This window comes from Canis aureus, chromosome 26 (assembly GCF_053574225.1).
Source record: "Canis aureus isolate CA01 chromosome 26, VMU_Caureus_v.1.0, whole genome shotgun sequence".
NCBI classification, from domain to species: Eukaryota; Metazoa; Chordata; class Mammalia; order Carnivora; family Canidae; genus Canis; species Canis aureus.
This window is the reverse complement of record NC_135636.1, coordinates 30624339-30637409: the sequence shown is the minus strand read 5'-3', so window position 1 is coordinate 30637409 and position 13071 is coordinate 30624339. Positions and strand designations below refer to the sequence as shown.

At 58.9% G+C, this 13071-nt stretch overlaps 1 protein-coding gene across 1 annotated transcript in view; it reads right to left on the bottom strand.

Annotated features, from left to right (window-relative positions):
- The window catches only part of DLGAP4 (DLG associated protein 4), a 195439-nt gene extending 182877 nt beyond the window's left edge, over positions 1-12562 (bottom strand). The window contains exon 1 of the mRNA XM_077873009.1: positions 12469-12562. The gene's annotated coding sequence lies outside the window, so the exon portion shown is untranslated. The remainder of the gene's footprint in view (positions 1-12468) is intronic.
- Positions 12563-13071: the final 509 nt, after the last annotated feature.

Genomic DNA, 13071 nt, shown 5'->3' with positions numbered 1-13071 from the left:
CAGGGCTTGGGCCAGGGGGAAAAAGGGGTGAGACCCTCAGACTGGCTGTTGAGGCTCAGCAGGACCGAGCTCCTGTCTGCCTTCCTGCTCTCCAGTGCAGTCAGATTCTCGCCCGTCTCCTGGCCTTGCACGTGCTGTTCCCTCTGCCAAGAACACCTGCCCTGTCTTCAGCTGTTGGCTTGCTCCCTTGGAACCTGGAGGTCTCAGCTGGGACCAGCGGTCCTCCAGGGAACCCTCCCCGACCACTGCCGCAACTCTAGTGTTCCCTGTCCAAGGGTTTCCTGCTGCTGCAACAGGTATCCAGCCAAACTCAGGATGTTGTTTTAGTGGCCTGTGATCTGCCTCCAGACTGGGGTGTGGCCACTGTGAGGGCCTCATCCATCATCTCTACGTCCCGGCATCCAGAAAGGGCCTGTCCCCACAGTGGACACAAATCCACGTTGCCTACTGACTACACAAGAAGGCGCTCTGCTTGCTGGGAGAGACAGTGAGGATGGAGAGGCTCAGGAAGTGGGAGGCAGGGGAGCAGGAGGAGGAGCAAATGACTGAGTCTTGTTGGATCTTGGAAGCCAAGGGTCAGAGAGACGTGGCTCTGGGGGACAGGGAGGTGGAGAGGAAGACCCATCCACAGCTGGTAGAGAAGAGTCCTGGTCTGGACAGCCTGAGGCCCCAGAGCTCCAAGCAGCCCAGCGGCCAGGTAACAGGTGTGGCTGCTCCTAGGCCCTGCCTTTCGCAGTCCCAACAAGCACAGTGGATGTGGAATCTGCACAGAATGGAGCATTTTGTCTAAATATATCTGCTCCCCGGTGAAAGACTCACAATCGGGGAGTAGGGGGCATGGTGGATCCCCTGGAGCTGAAAGAATCGATATAGAACACTTGCCCACAGGCCCACAGCCACCTACCCTGACAGAGAGAGTCCACTCTGGGCCCCAGGGTAAGGCGTGGGCCTGGGAGGAGCCTCTCCAAGCAGGATTCCCATTGCCTGACCTCCCACCTAAAAGCTGCTGCTTTAAATATGGGCCAAGCACAAATCAGGACAGCAGAGGAGGGAGGGGACACAGAGGCACGGGCCTGGGGGAGGGGGACACAGAAGTGAGCCTGGGAGAGTGGAATCCAGAGGTAGGTCTGGGGGAGGGGGACACAGAAGTGAACCTAGGGTAGGGGGCACAGAAGTGAGCCTGGGGGAGGGGGCCTTGGTCCCTGGCTGTCCAGAGTCCAGGCTCTCCCTACTACCTTGTTGCAACAAAGGCACAGAGAGTGTCACACAGGGGTCTGGGGGCAGTGAGGGGAGGAGGATCCAGGGCTTCTGCCTCCTAGGCACCCTGAGAGTTCCTGGAATTCTCTTCAGCTTCCTGAGGTTCTCCTCAGGACTGTTCAGAGTGGGACAGCAGAAAGAGCACAATATTCTGAGTCCACGCCTCTGATTAAGTCCTATCTCCACCATGGAGGTCCTCGGGCAAGTCATCTCTGGGCCTCAACTTCCCCATCTGTAAAATGTAGACCAGCATACTTCCCTCTGTGTGCTGGTCTCACTGGGAGGCCCAGGCTGACTGATGAGCTGATCTGGACTCGTGTGGGGAGGGAGTGCCAGCGTGTGCAGTGTGTGTGTGCACGTGGCTGGGGAGAAGGTCATAAGAGAGCATAACAACATGAGCTGCTTTTTCTTGAGTACCTATTACGTGCTGGGCCCTGTCCTAGAGACTTTAACACACAGAACTCACTTCACTCTGATACCAAGCCTCCAGATAGGCAATGACACCATTATTCCATGAGGAACAGATGGAGAAACTGAGGCTCAAAAAGATTTCTGTGATTTGCTGAAGGTCACACAGCTGGTAAGCTGAGCCAGGACCCAACTCAGGTCACACCCTTGGAGTTGGCTCACTTCCTCCTGTGGGTGGACAAGCCTGCTGATGGCTACTCCAGGGTGGTGGCCCTATAGCTCCAAAAGCCTTCTTAGAATCATCAGGGCTGAGGCAGTTGCCACCTTTCCATTCAATTTTGTTCTTTCAATTAAAATAAAACCAGAAAAAAAAGAAACCTGCTCATTAAAACAGCTGGACATAAATACTTACTATTAACACCTCAGTTTTAAATGATCACTAAGGTCCTCCCAGAGTCTCCCTCCCCACCCCATTCACACTTACACTGGGTATGACATAGTGGTTAAGAGCGTAGGCCATGAGGATGGCCGGTCTGGTTCAGATCCCTGCTCTGCCAGCTGCCTGCTGGACCTTAGGAGTGTTCCTCTCCCTCTCTGTGACTTATTTCCCCACATGTAGGGGACAGTGACTCCTCCCACCCAGACTCCCTAGGTGTATTAGAGAGACAAACAATTCGAGATCTGGCCCAGGCCTTACTTAAAACAGTCGGCATCACTCCTGTCCAACATATGGATGATGAGTCTATACCAGATTCCCTCAAAGTGGCTCCTGCACGTATGTGTGAAAGAGAGAGAAGTAGGAAGGGTTTACGATCGTCTTAAGCCACTAACTTTTGGGGTAATTTGTTACGCAGCGAGAGAGAACTAATGCAGATGGTGGGCCCTGGGATGGGGTGAAAGTGAGGCAAGACGGGTCAGAAGTGGCTTCCAGTGGGTGTGGTTTAGCCTGCTTCCGGGCTGGGCATGTGGGGACTCCGCTCTAGTGGCCCCCGGTCTGTCCAGCGATGTCTCCTTCCCAATCTCAGCCTTCTCTGTGTGGCGGCTTCTTGTGAGTGTTTACAGACATGAGAACAGATCTGAAACAGCTCAGCTAACCCACGGAGCCTACTGTGTGCCAGCACAGAGCCAAGGCTGCCACATCGGATTTCACTAACTTCGCACAACAGCCTCTGCAGCGGAATATTATCATCCCCGCTGCCTAGAATAATGTCTGGCACATAGTAGATCCTTATAATAGTTAGTGTGGACTAGACTGCATTGACGGTAGACCCCAACATTTCAGGGCTTAAGGAACAAGAAATGTATTCCTTTTGAGCAGTCATGCTTCTCCCAATGTTGGCATAAAAAAAAAAAAAAAATGCTTCTCCCTGGTAGGTCCATAAGCTAAAACAAGGCAACCGATCAGCCAACTTCCCGCTTGCCCAGCCCCAGGCACCCCCACATCGCCCCAGAGGGGCTCATGCAGCCACTGCTCCTACTCTTAGTCTGCGGCAAGAGGAAAGTGGGCTGCACTCTTGTCTGAGGCATTTGCCACGCGACCCGACCCCTGTAGGGGAGAGGAGCTCGAGGGGGCATGGGCTGTACTCTGGCCACAGTGCTTGGCTGACGCTCATGAGCCGTGCACCCACTGTGTGCTGGGCCCCAGGCTGGGCACTGCTGGGGGTGCGAGGCGCCAAGAGGCATCAGCCTGGCCCCTGCCTGGAGGGGTACGGGAGGCAGACACGTTGGACCTCACAGTGCATAGGCCTCTGGAATCCAGATGGGAGTGACTCAGTGGATGAGAGAGAAAGTCTCCTGGAAGGGCAAGGCCTAAGCTGAGTGGTAAATAACACAGAGGAGTTACTGAGCAAGGACTCTGGGGAAGGGTATTCTGGGCAGAGGGAACAGCGAATGCAAAGGCTGGGGGCCAGAGGACACGGGCATGTTCTGTGAATCCCAATTCATTCAGCTGAGCTGTAAGTGAGAGCACACTGGGGGCGGAGGGGACCCCAGGAGTGCCCAGAGGCAGGTGACAGAGGCCTTGGCTGCTCAGGGCTCTGTGCCATGATGAGGTATAAGGGGCTGGGTATGGTTTCTGGATCAATCAGTTTGTTTGCCTGTAGACAGTATATGGGCAGCCCCCTGGGAGGGGGCTGTGACAGTCATCTTGGCCACAGGCCATGAAGGCTAGAACCAAAAAATGCTTGAGAAGGGGACATGAGGCAGTGAAGGAGCCCAACTTCTGCTCTATAGCTGAACCCCTGGACCCACCCCAAGGGCTCCAGGTGTGAGGCTGCCTCCCCGCCAGCCTCCAGAAAAGGCCGTGTCATTTATCAAACCCAGCCTGGCAAGTGGTTCCCGGAAGTCTCGGGGCTGCTGGCCACAGGGCCCCTTGCCCACTGCTGCCCACTGCCTGTACCCCTGCCCCATCCAGCATCAGGAGAGGGTGGTGATACATGGGGTCAGCAGAGGTCAGCTGGCTCTGGCCTCAGTGGACAGGCAGATGGCCAACACTCCATGCCAGTGCTGGGAAGGCCTGGGGTGGGGCCGGCCAGGAGAGCACTGTGGGTCTGCCCTGCTCCAGAACCTTCTGTGGCTCCTCAGTTTCTTCCGGTGGGAAGCCTCCATGCAGGGTGGTGGTGCTGAGAGGAGAGGCCTCACTCCCTGCTAACTCGCTGTGGGACCCCAGGCAAGTTGCTCAGAAGGTCCCAAGTGGGACTCAATGAGAGTCAAGGGTTCTGCTAACTACAACCAGGACAGACGCTCCAGGAAGCTTGGGGATCTAGCTCACCTCTGGCCGAGGTTCCAGCCCCACCTGGGCAGGCTGCCTCACCTGTCTGAGGCTCAGCTTTGTCCTGTGTCAACAGTCCACCCGTATCCCCTGAGACCTCGGTTTCACCTCCCACAGGGCCCCCTGCAATCCAGGCTTCTGAGCCTTCCACTGCCCCTGCTGCCCAGCTCAGGGCCTGTCTCACTTAGCTCCTTCTCGCTCTCAGGGATCAGGTCCAGGGTGGCCTCCTTGGGGCGGCCCTCCCTGCCCTGCCACACTAGGTCTCCTTGTACTTCTCTGGTCACAGCGCCCATCACTGACATGACTTGACATTCATCTGAAAGGTCGGGCTCCTGAGGGGATTGTGGGCTCCACTGGGCAGGGGCCAGGCGCTCCGTTCACTGATACAGGCCCGACACCTGCTGTGGGCACAGAGCAGCCACCTCACGTGCATTTGCTGAATGAATACGGAGGCGAATGGGAGGAAAGGAAGGAAGTCTAGAGGGATGGGAATATCTGTCTCCTGGTGTCAAGAGGATCTGACAATACACAAAAGGCCTGGCTTGAGTGAAGGCAACGTCACTCACACGCACGCATATGTACACTCCCACACACGTCTCTCACACACTCCCCATACACACGTACCACATAAAACATACACATACTCCACATACACACACACCCCACACACGTGCATGAGGGGAAGTGAAGTGGCTGGGGGGTGGCCCTACCTCCCTGTCCACACCCACACTCCCCCAGAGTCCTCTGCTGAACCAGATACACGAGGGTCAGATCCACAGACGGGCAAAGGTGGGCCTGGCCCAGCGGGTAGCCAAGACCCCCAAGATGCCCAGAGCCAACCTGCTCTGTCCCCACCCACGCTGTCCCTGGAAGGCCTCGCATATGCCCACTCCTCCAGGAATCTCTCACACCCCAAAGGTGGCAGGTTCCCCCAGAGGAAAGGTGCGAGATGCCGACACTTCCTCGCCTGTCATCACACCTTGACTTCAAGGGTGGGAGCTGGAGGTCGACGAGAAAGCTCATAGTTCCCAGCAGTGCCAGGTGGGCACCCAGAGATGAGCTGGGGCAGCCTCCACCTCCATCTCACCCCACTCCTAGAGCGCTGGTGCAGAAACAGAGACAGAGAAGGCAACAGGGGGCTCACAGTAACCCAGCTGGCCTCCTGCCTGGGGTCTGCCTTCTGGCCTGGATGCCTGAGTCACACAGACCTGGTGTAAATCCTGGCTCTACCATCCACCTGCCAGGTGGTCTCAGTTTCCTTAGATGTAAGATGGAGAGGATCACAGCACCTGGCTCCCTCCACTGTAGGGGGCACACGCGGAGAACACAGGTGGTGGGGGGCCCTGCTCCCTCAGCAGCTCCTCCCGAGTTACAGGGAACCCCTCAGAGCCATCACTGCAAGCTGCCCAGTCAGCCTCAGAATCCCAAAGCCCAGCCTTCACCGTGCACACTGCCCAGAAAAGGCAGGCAAACATGCCACGGTCACACAGCAAGGCCCCGGTGCACTGAGACTTGAACCGGGGCCCTCTGCAGCTGAGCCTCCCACCCTACAAGTGGATCTGTCAGAGCCGAGGAGGTGCCAGGGCTTGGCGGCAGGCAGCCGGGGGAGGGAGGGAGGCAGGCAGGCAGCTGGGGGTGGTGGGAAGAGCCTTTTTTCCCCTGTCTTTAGCAAACCCGGATCCCCGTTTCCAAGCTGCGCTCCAGAGCCCATGGTTGCTGCGTCACAGCGCGCAGTCAGCCCGCAGTGGGTGGAAGGAAAGGCTCCCTCCCTCTGGCTTGGGCTTGGGGGACAGTGAGAGGTGGGGAGCCAGGCAGGGGGTCAGGGGTCAGGATACTGAAGGCTCCCTGACAAGTTTCAGGGGAAATCTCAGCTCGGTTCTCTCAGAAAGCTGAGCTAGGCGAGCCACGGAGACCTGACCCCCAGCACTTCCACAAATAGATGGAGACCGTGAGGCCCAGAGAGGCACTAGGCCTCCACTGGGGACACACAGCAGCAAACCAGCTCACCAGCCATTCCAAACCCCCATCTCCCGGTAGCTGCAAAGCAAAAGCTTTCTGGACCCACCCCTGTCACCGCAGGCTCATCTGTCACTGCAGAAAGAAAAATATATGAACCCAGAGGCCTAGTTTTCACTCCCCAGCCCTGTCTCTAGGGGCACAGAGACTCCCTCCTGTGCAATTACAAACACTTCATCAGGGTGTGGTTCCGAGCCCCTGCAGTGGGGCCCAGCACGGTGTGAAGGTACACAGCAGGTGCTCAATAAGTGGTCCTATATTCCATTTATATGCCAGGATGCCTGCCCCATTTCTGCTCTATCAAAGGCAGAACCTGCCCACATCACGTGCTTTCTAAAGATGACCGCCTCATGGACCAAATGTGGCTTCAGCCATTTCTGAAGGAGACTCTACGAGACGACAGATCACCCATACAGGCCTTCTTACGCTGAAGGAAGAGATACAAATGCTTTGTTTGCTTTGCTGCCTTCTTGGAAACGTCTGTGTCCCCCTGCCAGGCCCCAGGGGCTGCTGTACATGAGGGATCTGCCCCTTCATCGAGGGATCCCTGGACTCCAGCCTCTTGTTCTCCCTCTGTTGTGCTGCACCCTGGTCCCTCCTCAGCACCTATGCCCCCTCCCATTGCCCCTGGAGCCTGACAGATGGGCCATCTCCCAGAATGGTGTCAGTGAAGAGCAAAGGGGTGGGGAAGGGCCATGGCTCTCCTCTTGTTAACAGCCATGAGACCCAGCAGGCCTCTGGTGGGGCCCAGGAGTCACTGCTGACATCCAAAGGCGCTCCTGAGCCTGCTCTCAGCTCAGGCCAAGCTCTGCCTCCAGAGAGTGGCCAGGTTCCCACAAGCCAGGGACCAGGTCTGCCACATTCAATTCCCATGGCCCAATGCCCACCTCTGCACACACACACACACACACACACACACACACACACATCACTGCTGGTGAACACATCTCCAGAATGTGGGTGAAGACCAGATTCTATACTCTAACTGGCTTGGATTCAAATCCTGGCACGGCCACTTGGTCATCTATGGGGCCTGGTGGGGCAACTACAGCTCTCTCTGCCTATCTTCTCATCTGTAAAATGGGGATGATGATAGGGTGTGATGGTACTAAAGGAGGGGCTGAATTTGGGTGCTTAGAGCTTGTGCTCACTAAACAGAGGGCCCGACACCACACTTGGCTCCTGGGAGTCGGTCACCAGTGCTTTGTACAGTGAGTAGGTGTTAGCCACCGACACCGTTGCCATGATCAGGATCATCACGAACAGCAGCAGGGATCCCCAAGCCTGGTTTTGCAACCAGCCCTGGTGAAGGGTGTAGCAAAATTCTCCAAACAAAATTTGCTTCCATTCATTTTGGGTTTTTGAAAAGGCCACGTCAGACAGCTTGGCGGGGAGGAGGCGGCATTGCGAAACCCAGCACAGAGGGATCCAGAGCCCCACTCCTCGGCTCAGGAAATGATGTGCCATCAGCTAGCAACAGGCTCCTGTATGCTGGCACCCCCCAGGGCTCCTGGGCTGTGGGCTTGCCTCCAGCCACCCTCTGAGTGACCTTGGAAAGCCACCCAACCTCCCCGAGCCTCAGTTTCCTCATCTGTTAAATGGAGACGATATCCCTTTTCATTCCTATCTCTGCGAGTGGTGGGAAGACGCGGACATATATGTCTCTTGCAAATTGAGCGCGGTACTTGCTCTGAAGGCCTCCATCCTGCCCAGGGGCAGAGACTGTGGGCGGGATGTCCCCCCACTATGGGCCACAACAAAAGAAAAACAGGTCAAGTGAATCTCAGAGGGCCCCCCACAAGAGTCTGATGAAGTCAAGGGTGGGCTTGTCTTCGGTCCGACACACAGGAAGCCTCTCACCAGTGACGGCCTTTCCCAAAAAGGGTGCAGTGAGAGTTTGCATGACGGGTTGCCCCTCCCAACAGAGCCAATCCCTGCGTTCCCTTAGCTGACAGGATTGACTGTTACAAGAAACTGTTGAGCCTCCTCAGCCCCCTGTTGGCCCTGGCTCCAAGGGCTAACACACACTGCCCTCCAAAGGGCTAACACGCATTGCCTTCCAAAGCCACTAGAGCACACCAAGCCCCATCCCAGCTCTCCACATGGCCCAAAGAAGAGGTAGGGCCTTGAGAAGCCCTTCCTGGGCTGTCAAGATCACAGAGTCCACACCGGGAGGGTGGAAGTTCTCTGAGGTCACAAGGTCCAAGCTTGCACTCTACCAAGGGAGCCGAGAGAGGGGACATGTCGCATCCAAGGGCACACAGCAAGGCAGCAACAGGGCTCCAGGCACTGACCAGACACTCACCATGCTGGCACATCACCCACCTCCAGGACCAGCCTGCTGTGACTGCCCCCATCCCCTGGCCCACCCGGCACGTGGCTGCCTCCCAGCCTTGTTAATATAGTTCTCTCAGCCGACAGTGCCCTTCCCGCCATTCTCCATCTACCCAAATCCTTCTAATCCTCCAAAATCCACTCCAGATCTAGTGCATGTCCTCAGGAAGCACCTCCCACAGGCCCCAACTCATGGCCCCTTCCCAGCACTGGACAGCACCAGCCTCCACCACCAGGAGAGGCCTGACAGGATGATTACAGTTCACAGAGCAGGGACCCGTGGGATTGACTCTGTCTCTGTGCGTGTGGGGCCACTGAGCAGGTCTCGGGAAGTCCTGGTGGCCCGAAGACAGAATGGAGCATTAGGTAATGGTGGACAAGCTAGTGGACAGACTGGTGACCTACTGAATGAAAGTAAGCAGGTGATGATGTGTGTAATGAACTGGCAGAAATAAATGCCAGACCAGATGCCTCCAAAGACACAGGCTCCTGCCCAAGCATGTTCCTCACTCTCTGGTAGAGTCTCTGGGGTCCCAGAGACAACACTGGGATTTTAGAGGCCATAGGCCTATAACCCTACAGAGCCTGGCCAAATGCTTTGGAGTTTGCAGGCCCAGCTGGAGGCAGGAACTCATATGAATGGTCGTGTTGACAACTGGGGCTGGCCAAGGCTCTCACCACATCCTACTACCCAGCCCTTGACTTAGAGTGGCCCAAACGACGCACGTCCATCCATTTATTCAGCCAAAGAAATGGACGGAGGGCCCAGGATGAGCCAAGACCTGTTCTCAGCACCAGTGGGATGGCATGAGGAGGCAGGCATGGCCCTGCTACCCTCCGCACTGGCTATACGGAGAGAAGTCCGATAATAAGGAACAGTGATGGGGATAGGGAAGACAGAAGCCCGCGGGGGCTGGGACCATGGTGACAGGGAGACAATCTGGCCTGGGTGTCAGGGAAGGTTTTCTTCTGAAGCAATACCTAAGTTGAGATCTGGATGATGAGTAGTAATTAAGTAGGCAAATTGTGTGTGTGTGTGTGGGGGGGGGATGTTCAGGCAGAGGAACCAGCGTGTGCAAAGACCCTGGGGCTAGAGGCAACGTGTCCTGTTCCAGGAAATGAAAGCAGGCCAGGGGGACTGGAGCCAAGGAGGGAGGGGAGGGACTGCAAGATGTGGCTGGAGAGGTAGCTAGTCTGGGGAGGAGGCTAGGCTTCATTCTGGGAGCAGTGAGCACTTATTGAGTAGCCACGGTATGCTTTTTGAAAAAAACTCCACATTCAAGATTTTATTAATTTGCATTTCAGAATGTTTAAGTGGAAGTGTTTAAATGCACTGTAGTCAGATAATGCTACTTTTTAACGCTTTTTGGAATGAGTGGATCTATCAATTAATCACAGATATATGGGAAAATAGAGACCAATTGCTCCTGTCCCACAGAGCACCCAGGAGAATTCCACAGAGCCTCCCCATCACGTAGAAACACTGGCATTTAAGAAGCCGGTGGCCCATCAACTGCACGAGAACTTAACGAGATGCCAGTGGGTGCCCCTGGTACGTCCAATTCATCACCGAGTCTTACAAAAGCTCCAAAGTACACAATCTATCCTTAGTTCCCAGTGCTGTTCAGCCTCTTTTCAAAAACAGCAATTCAGCTGCCAGGCAGCCTTGCACCCAGGGCACACCCTCAAACCTGCGGCTGCATCTCAAGGCTGCTACCAGCCGGATGCTGCCCTGGGTCCCACAAACCTCAGCCATTAAGCCTGCTCTACCCCATACTTTCTCTCCAGTCCGGACCTTGCACTCCACCCACAGCACCTGGGACAGACTGCCTACCTATCCCCTGCCCCCCAGAGGGTGGGGACCACACCAGCTCATCACGTATCCCTAGCGCCCCGCACAGGCCCAGTCCAGTCTCTGATGGTTGAAGGAAGGAAGGGTGCCGTGGACATCACACACAAGCACACTCCCAGAAGTTGAGCCTCTGTCTCTGGGCTCCAGGAAGACCCAGGAGTCCTGGCGCACCCCCGCCACAGCACAGGCACACGCACACAAGCCTGTCCCACGTGCACAGCCAGTGTCTCCAGGAGCTGCTGGGAACGCACTCCGCATCTGCCGCTGCCTGGCCTCTGACAGCCCAGCTGGCTGGGCTGGGCTCCGGGGCCTGGCGGTAGCTCCCAACACTCCAGCCACCAATGGGTCACCCAGCTCTGCGGCCCCACCCAGCCCTGCTGCCCATGGGAGTCTGGCTCAGGCCCCTCAGGCCACCATGGGACCAGACAGCCCACAGTTCCCTCAGTGGGACAGAAACTGGGTTCCTCCAACAGCCACTCTCTGAGATGATCCCATACAACCTCGTTCCACCACCTTGAGCCTGGAAGAAAACACAGCCCCCTCCCACAAGTGACGGCAGAGAGGCAGAGGCAGCCAGGACCCCAGGGAGTAGGCTGAGAGTGGAGGTGCAATGAGAGTAGAGGTAGACCAGTCCAGCTTCCTGGGGCTGGGGACTGCAGCCCCCTCCCCCTCTGTCATTTACACTTGCAGGCAGGTGGGGGTGCAGGAGCCCTCCCCCCCCCCACTAGCACTGCCCTCCAAGCTTGAGGCTTCCGTCCCCAGACATCCCATCCACCCCCTTGTTGCCACCCCCATAACTGGCCTTTGCCAACCCATAACCCCTTTCCCCATCTCATTTCCCCCCACAACATCAACAGTCTCTGGCTGCCCGCCCCTCTGCAACACAGGCAGCTCTGAGGAAGGGAGAGGGAGAGGGACGAAAGCATAGGGGAGCCGAAGGATGGAGGGGGATCGGAGCCGGTAGGTTAGGTCGAAAGAGGCAAGGGGCCGTCATCACACGTACAGGTAGCACATGTCCCCTCCCAGCAGGCCCCGCACATCTGGACCCAGCTGGCCTCTCCGGCCAGCAGGTCCACCTGCCACGGGCTCTGAACGCGTACCCCTTTCACCGCGGGGCGCCGCACGTGGGGGCCTCCCGTGGCCATGTGAGCGCCCCCCCAGCCCAGGTGCCAGGGTCAGCCCGGCCCCTCCCGGGTACGCCAACAGGGAGGGGGCGCCCTGCAGCGCTGGGGGGTGGGGTTGCCCCCGCCCCCTCCCCAGATGCCAGGTCCGGGAGAAGAGCTCGGAAGGGGGGAGCTGGTTGGGCAGGCTCGGGGCCACCGAGGCGGGATGGAGGCAGCCGGGCTGAATGGAGGAATGTCCGGCCCTGGCAGGGCTCTCCCTCTCCCCGCTCCAAGACCGGTGGGCAGGGGAGCGGTCTTCCACCCCTGGCGGCCCTGCGGATTGGGGGTCGGCCCGAGGAGGGGCTCCCCAGCTTTGGCAGCCCGTTGGCATGGGAGAGTCCGCGGGAAAGAGAGGTGGAATGCGGGTCCGGCCCAGGACGGGGGGTTCGGGCCCGGGCACGCCGCCCTCCCCCGGCCTGGGGTCCGGGAAGACCTAGATGGGGGATCGCGCCCAGCGAAGGGGGCTGGCCAGCCGCAGAGCCGCCCCCTCGGATCGGGGGCTCAGAAGACAGAGCGGGCAGGGGGAGGGGGCTTTCTGCGCCAGCGCCGCCCCTCGGTTTCGGGAGGTCGGTCCGGGAGGAGACTCGCATCGGGGGTCTCGCCGAGGGACGGGGCGCACCGGCCCGGAAAGGGGGTCGGGCCGCCGCGCGCCACCCCCGCGCCCTCACCTGCGCCCGGCGCCTCGGCCGCCTCCGGCCCGCTCGGCCGCTGCGCTGCGCCGCTGCCGCTGCCGCTGCCGGTCCGCTCGCAGCTCCGCCGCCTAGGCCCCGGCCCCGGCCCCGGCCCCGGCCCCGGCCCCGGCCCGCGGGCGCCCCATGCCTCTCCTCCGGCCGGCGCGGCGCCCCAGATGCGGCTGCGGGAGGAGGAGCCGCGCGGCCCCGGCTCCCCGAGAGCGGCGGGGAGGGGGCGGGGGGCGGGGAGAGGCGCGCGGGGGAGGGGGCCGCGCGGCTGCGCCCAAAACCAGGCGCGGATCCGGCCACCGGCCCGGGGCTGGGCGGGGGTGGGGGTGGGGGGCGCGCCGTTGCCAGCGCCCACCCCCACCCACGCCCCCGCAACCCGGAGGGGAGGGGAGGGTCTCCGCGGCCGGCGACGCGCGGTCGCGAGCCGGAAGGGCGCTTAGAGATCCGCGGTCGGCCGCCCAGAGAGTGCAGGCTACCGGCACAAGGTCACACAGCGTGGGCTGCAGCAGCGCGGGAACCCGGAGCCGCAGCCGACGGAGCTGGGCCGCGGGAACCCAGCTTGGTGAGCGCCGGCTGATGGAAGAGCGTAAC